Consider the following 15619-nt stretch of genomic DNA (forward strand, 5'->3'; position numbering starts at 1 on the left):
AAGCTGCGGCTCGTTTCCCCGACCAACACTGTAGGCTACGACGATCGCCGAACTAAATTTCTATATATCGCCCGTCGTTCGCAAGAAATAGATGAAGCAAGAAGTCACGAAGCGTTTACTGCACGCAGAAACGTTCCGCACACACGCCCGCCGTGCCTACTTCCACAGCCCACGAAGCGGCTCGAACCGACGCAGGTCGCGGCAGCAACACCTTGTCGCCGCTTTTTAAAATCGCACTGATCGCGCAAAAGAAGTTCCACATTCGCGAAAGTGGATGTTAGTGGGGTGAAAAATTGCGCTAGGTAGTGTCATCTGCGGTGATTTTCAAAGCGATGCTCAAATATCTGCCGCGATCTACGCCGACCTGCCGCGGAGGTCGGTGCCGGAGTCGCCGGCCCGTTGACGCGCGGTACGGCGAGCGGCCGATGCCTGCGCGCAAGAAGCGGCAGAGGCTGTGGCAGGTATCTTGATCATTGATCGCTTAAATGGCAATCACCGTGGATACAAAGTTCCGCATACAAGAAAGGTGGTGGCAGTGTCATTCGCAGCTGTAACGATAGCGGGCGAAGAAATATCTGTCGTGACGCTAAGCCTAAAGTTCCCAACATCCGACTCCGAGCAGCCGAATCCGGCTCCGAGCTGTTGCAGAAGACCCTCTTCTAAAACTCGTCGCGCGCGAGCTTGTTGCGTTTGGGTCCCCCTAACTTGGGGGGCCCCCAACGCTTGGTTCCCCTATTCTAAAACTCCCGATTACCCCAAATATTTACACCACGACGTGTATCGTTTCGTACACAGCCTCGCCTTCTGAGAGCAGTCATGAGTTATCAAACTTGATGTTAGAGAAAGGCAGGCTCACTGTAAACAGACAAAAGTCCATGATGCAATTATAAATTCCCACGGCGAGGTCCTAATGAAACGCAAACAGGAAAGCGGCAATATAAAGACGTGAATATAAATCGCGGGGCGAAGGACTGCGAATTGCGAGGGACTACGAGGCACGTGTGAACGGGGACGTCGGCAGCGGGATGCACGAAAAGATATTCAGATTCATTGTTTTTTTAGTTGTTCAATTTTCAGTGAGAATAATTTGGCAACTGTACCCCTCAGATACTCTGAATACGGTTTGCACCCCCGCCTTTATCTTTCGAAAAATTTCTGCTGCGGCCAGGTGTGGTGGCCAATATAAAAAAACATAACGCCATGAATGCAGAAGAAAAAAAAAACTCCCCCACCTCCCCGAAGGGAATCGTGCGGAAATGCGAATGCAGTGGGTGCACCGATGAGTGCGCTGCGGCAAGCAGTCACGGAGAGAGGCGCGCTCCACTGCATTTATATATATTTTTCCGAGCGCAGCGAGCGGAGAGAGGGTACGCGGAGAGGAGAGAGAGACCCGCGCAACACGCCCGCCCCGCGCGCGAGCTCTCTCCACCGAGCTCCGCGATGCGAGCGCCCTCACGCGCCGAGCGCGCTCCTCCTCTCCCCTTGCCCTCCGCTACTCCCGCCCGAGCTACCACCTGCTCCGGTTGCTAGGCGCGCCACAGCTGTTGCTAGGCGCAAGCCGGCCAACGCACGACAACCCCCGACTAAGAAATGCATTCGCATTTAAGCGCGCGAGCTCTTCCGCCGAGCTCCGCAATGCGAGCGCCCTCACAAGCCCGAGCGCGCTCCTCCTCTCCACTCACTCTCCGCTACTCCGCCCGAGCTCCGCGATGCGAGCGCCCTCACACGCCGAGCGCACTCCTCCTCTCCCCTTGCCCTCCGCTATTCCCGCCCGAGCTACCACCTGCTCCGGTTGCTAGGCGCGCCACGCGCCACAGCTGTTGCTAGGCGTACGCCGGCCAACGCACGACAACCCCGACTAAGAAATGCATTCGCATTTAAAAGATTTCCTTGCCTGGGACGTCACTGGAGGCACGCGCGTCGGCTTCCACGAGGGCAGCCATATTAGCACGTGCCACGCGTTCCACCGCCGGCTCACTTGCAAGCTTCCGGCGGTCGCCTGAGGCAGGCGGTCTCCCGACTCCGGTTTCACTAGGCGTGATTTCACGATGAGCGGCGACGACAACCAACGAAGTGGCGAGCAGTCGGACCCGCCGCTGCCGCCCGGCGGGGCCCACGAATACGTGTCCTATGAAGATGAGGACGACGGCACACTCGCCACGGCACCCAGCCTCCAAGAGCTTTTGCACCGCATGGTGGTCATTGTTTTCGGACATCTCCTGCGGGACCAGAGAAGGCCGCATGGATGAGAAGTGGGTGGCCCGCTCGGTCTCGTGCTCCTGCCGCAGCGCTGACGTCTTCATCGAGGAACGCCTGGATCAGACCCTCGGCGGTAGTGGCAGTGCGACGGACCTCGGGGGACGCGTTGCCGTTCGTGGGCTCTTATTTGCTTTCTTTTTTTTTTTTTTCTTGTGGAGTCTCATGTCTTCCCCGGCACTGTTCTAAAAGGTGGGACCCTTCTTTATTTACTCTGCTTAACTGTTCGAGCTTTTAAATGCAGAGCATTTCAGTAACTCACGATGTCACCCGCGTTGGCGTCCGTAGTCCGCACGCTCACTGCGCATGCGCGTCGAGTCGAGGCGAAAGCGAACACTCTCTCGCGAGGGGCATTGGATTGGATTGGATTGGATTGGCTTGGATTGGATTCTCTTGGCTTGGATTGGATTTGGATTGGATTGGATTAAAGTGGATTGTGTTGGATTGTGTTGCGTCATAGCCGCGGCAGACGCGCTTGGGCCGGCGCATGTGCAGTACTCTCTCTTCCGCGGTTTCCTCTCCTTCGGGCGCGCTGCGCATATAACCGGTGTGCCGTTCTCCGGCCAAGCAACATCCGCGGTTGGCTCAAACACCTAGAGTCCACGCCGCTTTACAAGTACGCCAACGTCGTCGACTGGGACCGGCTTACGCAGTCCCCTCAACGTATATAAGCGGCGGAGCGCGCGTTCGGAATTCAGTCAAGGGCGTCTTTGCTTGGCTTTCGCTTAACGTGACCCTTTGCTTGACTCGAGTAGATGCGACGCATTTACTCGAGTTCCCCCCGTGGGAAGATGCGGGCGGTTTTTTTCCGGCCTTTTGCCTTTCAGATTTCTACGCCTGAACTGACTCTATGTACCACTTATGTCTAAGGGGCAGACACCCGGACGCCGTGTGCTAGGTGACGTGAGATTTCGTGACGTGGTACTAAATGTTTCTTGCCAAGCAGGGTAGCCTTCGTGGCCGCTGCATGTCTCGAGCAAAGGCGCGATGTTGCAGCTATGGCACACAACGGAGAATTTATAATTTACACGAAAGTACTGAACTTCGGTCAGCACAATGTAGACGCTTTTATTCGGAGGGCGCTGGCATGCCCGATGCACAACTCGGCAAGATGTCACGAGCTGTCTAGCGTAAGCTTGCGCTGACGGACGAGCTTCATGTGCGAAGCATATCTTTCCAACACCGAGAGATACTTCTTAAATGCAGAGCATTTTAGTAACTCACGATGTCACCCGCGTTGGCGTCCGTAGTCCGCGTCCGCATCGCTCCCCCTACACTATATAAATACTTGCCGGCGCCAGGTTTCGATCCTACGACTCTGCGGGCGGAACGCAAGGTGCACGGTACTCTACCAACTGAGCCGCAAAGCCGACACAGAACGGAAGGTTACGAACGTGCCTTATATCCTTGACTCATTCAACCTTCGGCCAGAGGTGCGCCCTCTCCCCCGCGTCCTCCTCGCCTTCTCTCCGCTCGCAACGCCCTCTCTCGCCGCGTTCGGTTCGGGCGCACAACAGGTGGGGACGTGCGCAACACCCTCTCTCGCCGCGTTAGGTTCGCGCGCAAGAACAGGTGGGGCGCTCGCATCGCGCTCTCTCGCCGCGGTCGGTTCGCGCTTAAGCCACATCGCGCGCGCTGCGGTCGCTAACATCTGTGGCGTGATCGTGACGTCAGCATCACGCGTTCGCGGGGTGGCGATTTCGGCGCTATAACACTCTCTCGCGAGGGGCATTGGATTGGATTCGATTGAATTGGCTTGGATTGGCTTGGATTTGGATTGGATTGGATTAAAGTGGATTGTGTTGCGTCATAGCCGCGCCACGTTGCGTCATAGCCGCTCCACGTTGCGTCATAGCCGCGGCAAGGGGTTCACGGCACGTTTCACCATCGACTTCATCGACAATGTCTACGCTGGAAGACAACAATTACAACAACAACAACCAATACGTAATCCATACGACTTGCAGGCGCCCCCCCCCCCCCCCCCCGCAGAAATGCTCTGCATTTGATCGTGCCCCTCGCGAGGGGGATGTTTCTTTTTTTTTTAAATGCTTACATATGATTTTATAAAAGCCTTCTTAACATGCTAATATTCTTGGACGTAGATGCGCGTGAGGAAGCTTTCACGAAAGCCTCTACATGTTTATTTAATTTGTTGTTTATTTGTTTAGTGTAACTTTCTTGGTGTCGTTTTTGGAAGCCTTATTCGGCCAACTGCTCGAGCTGGAAACAGCTCCCGCAGTTGGCCGACTAACGCTGCAAAAATGCTTCTGCCATTCCAGTGTACATGAAGGTGAAGTATATATACGCAAAAGTATTCACGCGCCACTGTTTTGCATGGCAACACTGCTTAGCGCAAAGGGAAACTTTGATTATATTTAACGCAAAGCACATAACCGAGCATATAGTGGTGTTTTAATTGAAGATATGCACTGAGTTGGTTGTTACGTGAATAGGCTAAAACAAGCGACCGCAGAAAGGGACGAGCTAAATAAAGCACACCGCCCCTCTCACAGGCCCCTCCTGTACCGTGCCAGCGCCGCCTGTACAATCATTGCCTAACGCGTGAGCGAAAAATGGCCAAACAGCCACTCTCCTGTTGCTCTCTTCTACCCTTTCCCGCTCCGTAGCCTTCCTGCGTGCTTTCATGTCCGCCAGCCAGCGCCGCTTCTCGGAAACTATGCAAAATAGTTCACAGTTTGTCTAGAGTTCTCCAGGCGGTGCTCATATGCCTTCTTGTTAGGCTCTGTTCTTGTTTGTCACCATGCCTGTTTGTCTTGGTCTGTCGCTGAAAAAAACCGCCTGCGCCACGGCGCACGCAAAACCACTTGTGCTGCCGCAGGCTGATGCCGGCTTTGCGCGCCTACCTACTTGGATCATGGGCCCCAAAATCTTCTGAGTGGGGCATCCCCCCTCTGTCCCCTCCGCATTTCAGCTATGTTTTGTCCACGCTGTTTGCACCCCGCATCGGTACGCAGTTTTAAAATTGAGTTTTAAAAGCGCCCGGACAATGTGGCTGGACCCTCAACTGCTTATCCTTTTTTTTTTTAAGCAAAGCTTTCTATCTTTCTACCAGCCAACGGTTCTTTCGTGGCGTGCGGGACAAGAAACTCCCAACGCGGCTGTGGACGGGGAGTGCGGTTTTCACTCACTGAGCGCAGTGTAGATGGCGCGGCGAATTTACCCAGCGTTACCGGCGCGCTCACGCCGGCGGGCGCATCGGCGCGACCCGGCTTTGTCTGCTTTAGCGACGGTTGTTTTGGGCCTGTTCTGGCGCAGCTTCGCGTCCACTGCGCGTCCTTCTCACGGCTTGCTTAAATTATTCGACAGTACCTTCTGGGTAACCCGAACACGATGGAATTAAGTGGTCGTATGGCAAAGATACGTTAAAGATTGGTTTGCAGGGCGGGAAAACCAAATGTAGAGACCACATACAGACATTTGGCCGCTAAACAAACACTACCTTTTTCGCACTGCTTGCCATGAATGGGACTCCGTTCTCTAAATTGGTGAATACCAATTCGGCTCTGTTTTAACAGGTATTAAAAGGCGAAAGGAGCAACTGGTCCTGATAAATAGCGATTATAAGAGTTCCCTCAGCTTTCTCGCAATTCTAAAATTTACTAAACTAACTAGTTTAAATCGGTATAAATGGTAATAACTAAGCTCACATGCCGAATTGCGGCGCGGTTGTGTAGCCCCGAGCTAGCACATCAGGATGGATAGGTTCCGCTGTCTCACCCTTCAAATGGCGCTCCTCACCGTTTTCTTTCTGCTGACGCACGTCCGGGCCACAGCGGCGGCGTCCGCCGCTCTAGCCCGACCGTGGCCGACGCTTCTGCGTTCGGGACTCCGCCCGTGCGAATCCTAGGTAACGACAGGCAGAATGGTTTCACTCTTTGTAGAGCTACGTGTGTGAATTCAAGTGACGCCGCATGGGAAATTGTTGTGGGTGTCGTTTACAGCTTTGCTTTCCAACCACCTTCACAGCGTGGATTAGAGCCAATTTTTTTATAATCTCCTGAAACTTACAAGCACGTGATATTTTTTGGAAAGGTATGGTAGAAGTGAACGCCTGAACAAAAATTCCCCCGCATTTCCCCGAGGGGGAGAATGTGAAAGTGCGAATGCACGGTTGTCGGCCCGCTTGCGGCGCTTGCGCTCGGCACCCGCAGCCCACCGCCTCGCCGCCTTCTCTTCCATCTCTTCCATCGGGTTTGTAGTATCACGTGTACACCACGCAGTTATCAAGCCGCTATAACGCCGCTGAGTCGCCAACGCAACGCCGCTGACGACGTAGTTTGAATGCGTTAAAGATATAAGGAGCGTTCCTAACTCTGAAATCAGCGTGGCTTCCGTGGCTTAACATCGCGGAGAAACAAGAAACGGTTTACAATTTGACGTACAAACAGGTGTGCTAGTCCCAAACCTCCGTCCCTGACCCTACGAAACAGGTTTGTCCGGCTTGTCCGTTCCCAGTTTGACCCCCATATAAACACAGCGAATACACGATGCAGTCTTTGAACATTTGCTCGGGAACAGTGAAGAACCTGAAGGACATACCACAGTCTGCTTACAAAAAAGCCGCCCGCATCTTCCCACGGGGGGAACTCGAGTAAATGCGTCGCATCTACTCGAGTCAAGCAAAGCGTCACGTTAAGCGAAAGCCAAGCAAAGACGCCCTTGACTGAATTCCGAACGCGCGCTCCGCCGCTTATATACGTTGAGGGGACTGCGTAAGCCGGTCCCAGTCGACGACGTTGGCGTACTTGTAAAGCGGCGTGGACTCTAGGTGTTTGAGCCAACCGCGGATGTTGCTTGGCCGGAGAACGGCACACCTGTTATATGCGCAGCGCGCCCGAAGGAGAGGAAACCGCGGAAGAGAGAGTACTGCACATGCGCCGGCCCAAGCGCGTCTGCCGCGGTTATGACGCAACGTGCCGCGGCTATGACGCAACACAATCCAACACAATCCACTTTAATCCAATCCAATCCAAATCCAATCCAAGCCAAGACAATCCAATCCAATCCAATCCAATGCCCCTCGCGAGAGAGTGTTCGAATCCAATCCAATGCCACTCGCGAGAGAGTGTTCGCTTTCGCCTCGACTCGACGCGCATGCGCAGTGAGCGTGCGGACTACGGACGCCAACGCGGGTGACATCGTGAGTTACTGAAATGCTCTGCATTTAAAAAAGCCGCCCGCATCTTCCCACGGGGGGAACTCGAGTAAATGCGTCGCATCTACTCGAGTCAAGCAAAGCGTCACGTCAAGCGAAAGCCAAGCAAAGACGCCCTTGACTGAATTCCGAACGCGCGCTCCGCCGCTTATATACGTTGAGGGGACTGCGTAAGCCGGTCCCAGTCGACGACGTTGGCGTACTTGTAAAGCGGCGTGGACTCTAGGTGTTTGAGCCAACCGCGGATGTTGCTTGGCCGGAGAACGGCACACCGGTTATATGCGCAGCGCGCCCGAAGGAGGGGAAACCGCGGAAGAGAGAGTACTGCACATGCGCCGGCCCAAGCGCGTCTGCCGCGGTTATGACGCAACGTGCCGCGGCTATGACGCAACACAATCCAACACAATCCACTTTAATCCAATCCAATCCAAATCCAATCCAAGCCAAGACAATCCAAGCCAATCCAATCCAATCCAATGCCCCTCGCGAGAGAGTGTTCGAATCCAATCCAATGCCCCTCGCGAGAGAGTGTTCGCTTTCGCCTCGACTCGACGCGCATGCGCAGTGAGCGTGCGGACTACGGACGCCAACGCGGGTGACATCGTGAGTTACTGAAATGCTCTGCATTTAAAATAAGTTGCACACAGTCGTTCTTGAAAATATTGATAAGCTCCACCCTTTCCACTTTTCTGCCCTTTTCATTACTTCGGCTTCCTTCCTCCAATACGGATCGCTGTCTTTATAAAACTCCAAAGGCACACCTAAGTACTTTGCCGGTGTGCTAACCCAATTCATGTTAGCGAAGATGCTTGGGGTTGATGGCCAATTTCCATGCCAAAAGCCCAGGCATTTTTTCCAGTTTAAGGCACTCCCCTTCGCCTCACATGATCGTTTGACAATTTCCACTACCGCATTGATGCTTTCGACATCTGAACAAAAAACAGCAATATCGTCCGCATAGGCTAAGAGTTTAACTTCTGCCCCATGCAGCCGAAATCCGTGTATACGCTGTCGCTGCGTATAATACTTAAACAAAGTGATTCTATGTATAAACAAAAAAGTAACGGGCTAAGTGGGCATCCCTGGCGTACAGAGCGCTGTACTTCTATGCTTTCTCCCACAACCTTATTTACTATTAACCGCGTCTTGCAACACCTGTACGTCATGGCCACACCTTCCCGAATAACAGAGCCAACATTCACATAGTCTAAAATGCACAGCAATATTTCATGGGGAACTCTGTCGAATGCTTTTTCTAAGTCTAGTTGAAGCATCGCTACGTTGGTTCCTGTTGCATCGCAGCATTCCAACACACAACGGGCTGTGTGGATATTCGTGGAGATTGTGCGTCCCCTAATACCACACATTTGGTGTGGTCCCACAAGTTCTGTCATTACTGTTTGGAGCCTTTTAGCTAGTAACTTCATGAATATTTTATAGTCAACATTGGTTAAACTGATTGGCCTATATGATGTGGACTGACGCAGCATTGCGGGGTCCTCGGTTTTAGGAATAAGAACTGTGTGTGAAACGGTAAAAGACGTTGGCACAACATTAATATCTTAAGCCTCATTATACACATCTGTCAAAATTGGCGCTAATTCATTTCTTAAGGCCTTGTAAAAGGCTGCACTGAGGCCGTCAGGCCCAGGTGACTTTCCAGGGTTCAGATCTTTAATTGCATTCGTGACCTCCTCTATTGAAATTGGGAGTTCTAACAGTTCTTTTGTTTCATCCCTAAGTCTGGGCAAAAAATGAAGGTAATCATTTTTGAAGCGCTCAACATCAACTGGGCTATATGCGAACAATTTTTTGTAGTGTGTCAATTGCGCTTGGGTAGAGCGTTACCGGATATTATAGTCACGTCCAATGTTATACCTGGCGGCCTGCATGGTTTTATGAGAGAAGTTGTACTGTCATGCCGTTTCTTGGCTGTTCGATTTTCTTGGGAATACTTGTGTCAAGTAAATAGAAAAAAGTTGTATAAAGACGTGTGTGATGTAGTCCTCCCTGAACCAATGTACCGGTTGATTTATAGAGTAGGTAGGGGTAAAGATGTGCTTAAAAGAGTTAAGCGGATGCAGGTACCCCCTAGCGTAAAGACTTTTTTCTTCAAACTGCATACTGGAACCCTCTCTGTTAAGACGTGGATGGCAGAAAAAGACTTGTTCGTTCCATGGGGAATTGACTGTATCATATGCAAAAAAGCTGAAACTATTGAGCATGTATTCATCGATTGTTGGGATGCTGTGTTCCTGTGGGATGTGCTCCAACGAACTCTGAAAAAGGATCTGCCTGTGGATGCCCAAGGCATACGGTACTTGCCTGTTGAAAACGAGGATGGTATGCCTTACGACCTGATCATGCTTGTTGGATTGAGCTCTATTTGGAAAGCAAGAATGGCCGCAAGGTACTCTGACATCGATGCGCGAAGCGCGAGACAGTATTTTAGAGAGGCAATGAGTGAATACGTGGAAAATAAAAAATATGTGTCGAATCCGCCCGAATGTCTTGCAGACATGGAATCGTTGGTACACCTAAGGGACTTTTAAACACATGACGTCAACCAAAGTCAGGTTGACGGCTGTCTGTGAATGAATGTCTGTGTTTTGTATGTGCCAGAGCAGGCAATAAAGAAAAAAAAGGCTTCCGTGGCTTAGTCGGTAGAGCGTCGCGCTGCGGCCGCAACGTCCTCGGATCGAAACCGGGCGCCGGATGCTGTTATTTTTTTATATAGTGTAGTGGCCTGGCTGGCGCGCCGAGAGAGGGTGTTGCGATCTGGAGAGTAGGCGAGGGGGGAGAGGAGGCGCTACGCGAGCTCCCTCACGCGTCGGAAATCCGGCGCCGTTGCTAGGCACGCTAGCTAGCTCCGTTGCTAGGCTGCGGACGGACGGTGGACGCGTGATTCAGGGTCGCGTAAGAAGTGCATTCGCACTTAAAAAATGTGCACGCAATTTTTTCTTCACTAAATCTGCCAGAGAGGAAAATATCAGTAAAATAATGGCTGTACCATCCGAAAATATCGTTTTTCTGTTTTCGATTTGTCTACCCGACTATTAATATGTTCTTGCATTATTTCAGTTCGTCCTCCGCCAGTCATCCTTCGAAAAATGCAGCAGGTATGAAGCGAGTGACACGTTGAACGAGATCCCCAGTGCGCCCCAGAATTAGCGCCCAGTTGCGGCTAAGGTGTGAGCGAAATGGCTCTTGAAACCCACCAAGCAAGCTGACGGATACATCGTAGAAGTGGGTGTAGCGTTCACAACTTCCGAGCAGTGACGTAAGGCGGGACGTCTAGAGTTCCTGTATATGCTCCCCTAGGGGCTACGCGATATACAGGAACTCTACGGACGCCCGCCGGCATGCGCCACATAGTGGATGAGTGCCTGAACTAAGCGTCCCTACCCACGGCCTCCGCGCGGGGTGATCTCGGAGGCCATGCCCTACCCACGGCCGCACTCGTCCCCCTTTCCGCGTGGAAAGGAAATCGAGTCCGGCCGTGCCCTATACCCATGGCCTCCGGGAGGCTTGTCCTACCGTCCCTATTGTAAAGCAGGCGACGCGTTAGGCAATGTTTATACAGGCGGCGTCGACCGTGCCAACCGCGCTCTAACCGCCTGTAGTAATCACGTTTGCTCGCTTTAGCAGGGGCATCGACTTCCTGTCGCTCTTTCGTTGTCTACCAGTATCGGAATTTCATCACCGTCGTTCCCATTCCTTCGTCCTTTGCCAACCTGCACTGGCTGCATTTAGCTTACAACATGTGCAAGCGGCGATGGGAGTCACACGACCCGTCGAGACGGTGTGCGACGGGGGCGCCGGCAGATTCGGGTAGCGAGCCGCGCTTCGACTCGACGTCCCCCTAGCAACGTCGGAACCGAATAGAAGACCGCACCACTGTACTCGCACGATCTCTCGTTCTCTGTTCTGCCTCTGTGGGACGGATAGACGGCGGCAATTTTCGCCGGCATCTATTGCTCACGCAAAAAGCAGGCACCCCTCCGTCTAACGACGACGATGATTAAACGCGAGGCTTTCTCGTGACTGATTCCTTGGTTGTCATCTGAACTTGGACTTTGACTCGCACGTAGTTTGTGCGTTTGATCGCAGCGACTTTGACTGTGACCCTTCGCCATTTGATTTCGCACGAAGAAAGCTTCGCGTTCAACCGTCGTCGGCGTTAGACGGAGAAGTGCATGATTTTTCTAATCTTGCACGCCCGTGCACCCCTCTCCAAATCCAAACTGCGTTTACAGTATCGGAATGGCGCAATCGGATAGACGTCGGCTCCATAACGCGAGGGCCCCAGGTCCTATTCCGACTACAAAAAGCGTTTCAGTTGTTCTTCACTCCCCCCCCCCCCCCCCTATCATCATCATCGTCAGAGAAAGTCGGCTTTCCTGCAGTGCGCGTGGTGCGCACGGACGCCATCCGTCCGACATAGTAGACTTCGCTTTAATAATGAAAGATGCGCGGTTTCATCAATCGATGCGACGTTTGCGATGACCGCGTGACCACGGAGAGAGTCCGCAGCGATTACGTCGCTTGCGGGGCCAGACCAACTGTAGGCGTCAACGTCTCCTTGTCGTCTTGATCTTCTACTATCTCCGCGGCGAACGTAATGGTGACAGGTAATCGTCGGTGGGTTATCAACGCCACAGTTTTTCATGCACCGAGGCTGCAAAAATTGACCGGTCAAATCAAGCAAATGTGCTTAGGCCTTTATCTCCCACCACACTGATGACTGAGCATGCACTGAAGAGGCCGGTGTTATAGGTCGAGCTGACGTTATCACTGTTTGAATGGTCTCGGGCCCGCACTTCGAGGACCGCTAATTGTTCGAACGCCTTCGCCTCTTATCTCGTCCTGTTACGTTACTACTGATCATAAAAAAATTATGGGCAAAATTTCATACACTCAGGGGAAAATTACGCGTTCTCCCAAAGCGGTCTGTCCCGGCTCCAGTGGGCAGCACACTGACGCAGTCGGTATATACGAGCCAAAATGAAATAAACAAAAAAATTCTTATTAAATTCTATAGCATTCGTTGCCCCAAGTGCGGCGTCCGTTTTTTATTTCGTGTGCGGTAATATCATCATCACCACCAGTGACGAGGTTTCAGTGGGGGGCGTTCGCGAAACTCGATTTATGTTTCGCCCGTGCTTATGCAAGCGTGTACAAGCGATGATCATGATCGCCGGTCACCAGAGCAAGTACATGCAGCAACTAAGGTAGCAAAGCACTTACCTGCGAGAGTGCCTATAATTATTATTATTGTAATTATTGAACAATTTATGTCGGAGAAGGCAGAAGCTGCAGGTATGCCAACGCTGGATAATGCCATTACGTTGTTCCGGTGTTTGCTCCTATGAGCGGGAGGAGTGAATAGGCAACAACGCTAGCTGGCATCGTTTTTACTGCCTTGTGCGCGTGCGGATCGGTGTGACTGCAGCAGGGAACGGCAGCGAACGTGAGGCTCGTTTGTCGGCCATTCTCCTCGCATGAGTGAAAAAGGCGACAGCTGTGTTATGGTCTAGCCACCATAGCTGTGTTAAGCCACCTTAGCTGCGTACTATGGACTAGAGTAGCGCCGAAAGAACAGCGGCGGCTTTTCTCATCCGAGTTCAACGACAGACGACCTTGGAGGGCCGCTTGATGGTCGTCTTCGATTGGAACAGACGCATAGGTCTTATACCCCTGACACACGGGCACCTAAAAGGCCTTTGCAGAGAAGGACTGCTACCGAAACGGCGTTCGCCTCGGTGACACACGACAAAGGAGAATCTCCTTCACCGAAACGGGCATTTCCCGTAAGGGGTGTTCGCCTATCTCCTTTCCCGGACGAAAAGGAGCAGCTAGCGGCGCAGCCTCGTAAGCAGGCGCTAGCAAATCATAAGCTTCTCAGAACTTAGTGAGACCAAATGCGATTTCATAATACTTTCATAAATTTTTAAAACTGCAATGAAATAAATTTCACCAAACAAGCCCAATCGTAATGTATTTTTGTAAACATCTGCCCGCTGTTTCCAGATTAGGCACGGGACATAGGCGAAAAAAAGCACTCTGTCGTTGCTGTTTAATACAAATATGTGAAATTACCCACTTACTTTTTCTAGACAACAATAAAACGCACAGTTCCTCTAAAATAATTAAAAAGGTCTATTAGCCGCACTTTAATTTTGTTATTGTGCATGCTTTTTCAACAGAACTGCTAGCGCCACTTTATTGGTGTGTCAGTTACAGCAACTACATAAAGGAGATCGGGGGTTGCTGTGTGTCAGGAGCGCCACTCCTTTTCACAAAATGTCCTTTGACGTGGCGAAAGGGGTTTAGTTTAAAGGAGATCTAGCGTTGCCGTGTGCCACAGGTATTAATCTGACCAGAAATAAAGTTTCTCTCTCTCTCTCTCTCTCTCTCTCTCTCTCTCTCTCTCTCTCTCTTCACAAAGGAGTCTTTACGTACGAGCGGCGCGTATGATGTGCAGGGACCAGAGGTGTCACGTCGTCATTCAATCCCCCACCCCCGTTAGCGCCATTCACATTCAGGCACTGCGACCATGGGCGGAAGGTTTTCATTTTCCGGGGGGGGGGGGGGGGGTGACCTCTCTCTCTCTCTCTCTCTCTCTCTCTCTCTCTCTCTCTCTCTCTCTCTCTCTCTCTCTCTCTCTCTCTCTCTCTCTCTCTCTCTCTCTCTCTCTCTCTCTCTCTCTCTCTCTCTCTCTCTCTCTCTCTCTCTCATCGAGCCATCGAGCCATCGGGGTATGCGCCTCACCAGTGTATACCATGAAGGATTATGTCCAATCCACACACGGGGATATGCGCCAAAGAGGCGTCAGGGAAGACGAACCCCAAGGGGTGCATGCGCCAGAAAACGAGCTTGGTGATCTCAACGCGAGGACCTGCATTCCCATCGGCTTCGCCCTGCGAATAAACTACCTCAACCGGCTACCTTCAGCCCATGATGGTGGTAAGATGACTAAATGTACCTATCATTATTATCATCATCATGTATACATAATTATATGATATAGCGAGATTTCGGCGCATGTTTACGATCCCCACGTGGTCAAAATTAATCCGGAGCCCTCAGCTACGACGCGCCTCAAGCCTGGGACTGGAATTCGGCGCATTAAACACCATAATCTGAATCTGATTCTGACTTTGAGTGAATGCGGCTTGGCCTCATTTTCAGTACTGAATGAATTATTTATATTTATGGCCTCATCATGCAAGTGACGACGTCTTCATCCCTAAGTGATGTAAATTACTAGAACAGCTTCTTTTTGTATGAGTCCTCATGATTGCCTACTGGAAAGAGTAGCAATACTGAGACACACAACACTCATTTGAAGCCGCTGATAAAAACTATGCCAAAGGGGTCACTGAAGACTGCAGCCTTTTTTCATGCTCAAAAAAGCACGCAAAGCAATTTAAAGCGAGGTGAACATGCAACAACATATCCATTCCCTGAGCATAGGCTATCCCTAACATTAGATGATGATGGTTAATAGTATCCGTTTTTCTCTTTAAAAATGGCATTTATTCCTGTGTGTATATTTAATGCATTTTGTGTGTATACGTGGAGCTCACAGTCAAAAGTAAAAAAAAATGAAAGCAAAATATGTATGACGCAACCGCTGCTGGTGCGTCTAGGGCTCTTGTCCTCCTATGGTAAGGATTTGAAGGAATAAATGGAAAGTATGAAAGTGAGCCGTGCACGTTTGCGCCAACAATGATGCAGTAACCTTTTAGCCACAACAGAATTCTAAGTGAAACGGTAGAGGAGGAGGAGGATAAACTTTATTGGGAGCATCGTAATGTGGTGTGGGGCCCTCATTCCAGGACTCCATTGGAGACCCCTGCCGCTACGGCCCTTTCCACCAGCCTAAGCTGGGAATCGAGACCGGAGCTGGACAGCTCCTTCTCCCACTGCTCACGGGAAGGGTGCGCGATTCTTGGAATTTTGGGGTTTGCCGAACACTCCCATACCATATGGTACAGGGTGCCCGGGGAAGCGCAAAATTTGCACAGCTGGAAGTACTGAGTGGGATGGAGCAAGTGAAGTTTTGACGGATGAGGAAACGTATTTGTTTGGAGGAGCCGGAGGCAGTGCTCCTGCTCTTTGGTTAGGGATTCATGACCGGGGGGATAGATCATTCTTTGGCACTTATAGTAACCCGTTATG

The sequence above is a fragment of the Haemaphysalis longicornis genome, unplaced genomic scaffold, assembly GCF_048455015.1.
Source record: "Haemaphysalis longicornis isolate Haplotype H1 unplaced genomic scaffold, Haemaphysalis longicornis Haplotype H1 scaffold_1, whole genome shotgun sequence".
Classification (NCBI taxonomy): domain Eukaryota; kingdom Metazoa; phylum Arthropoda; class Arachnida; order Ixodida; family Ixodidae; genus Haemaphysalis; species Haemaphysalis longicornis.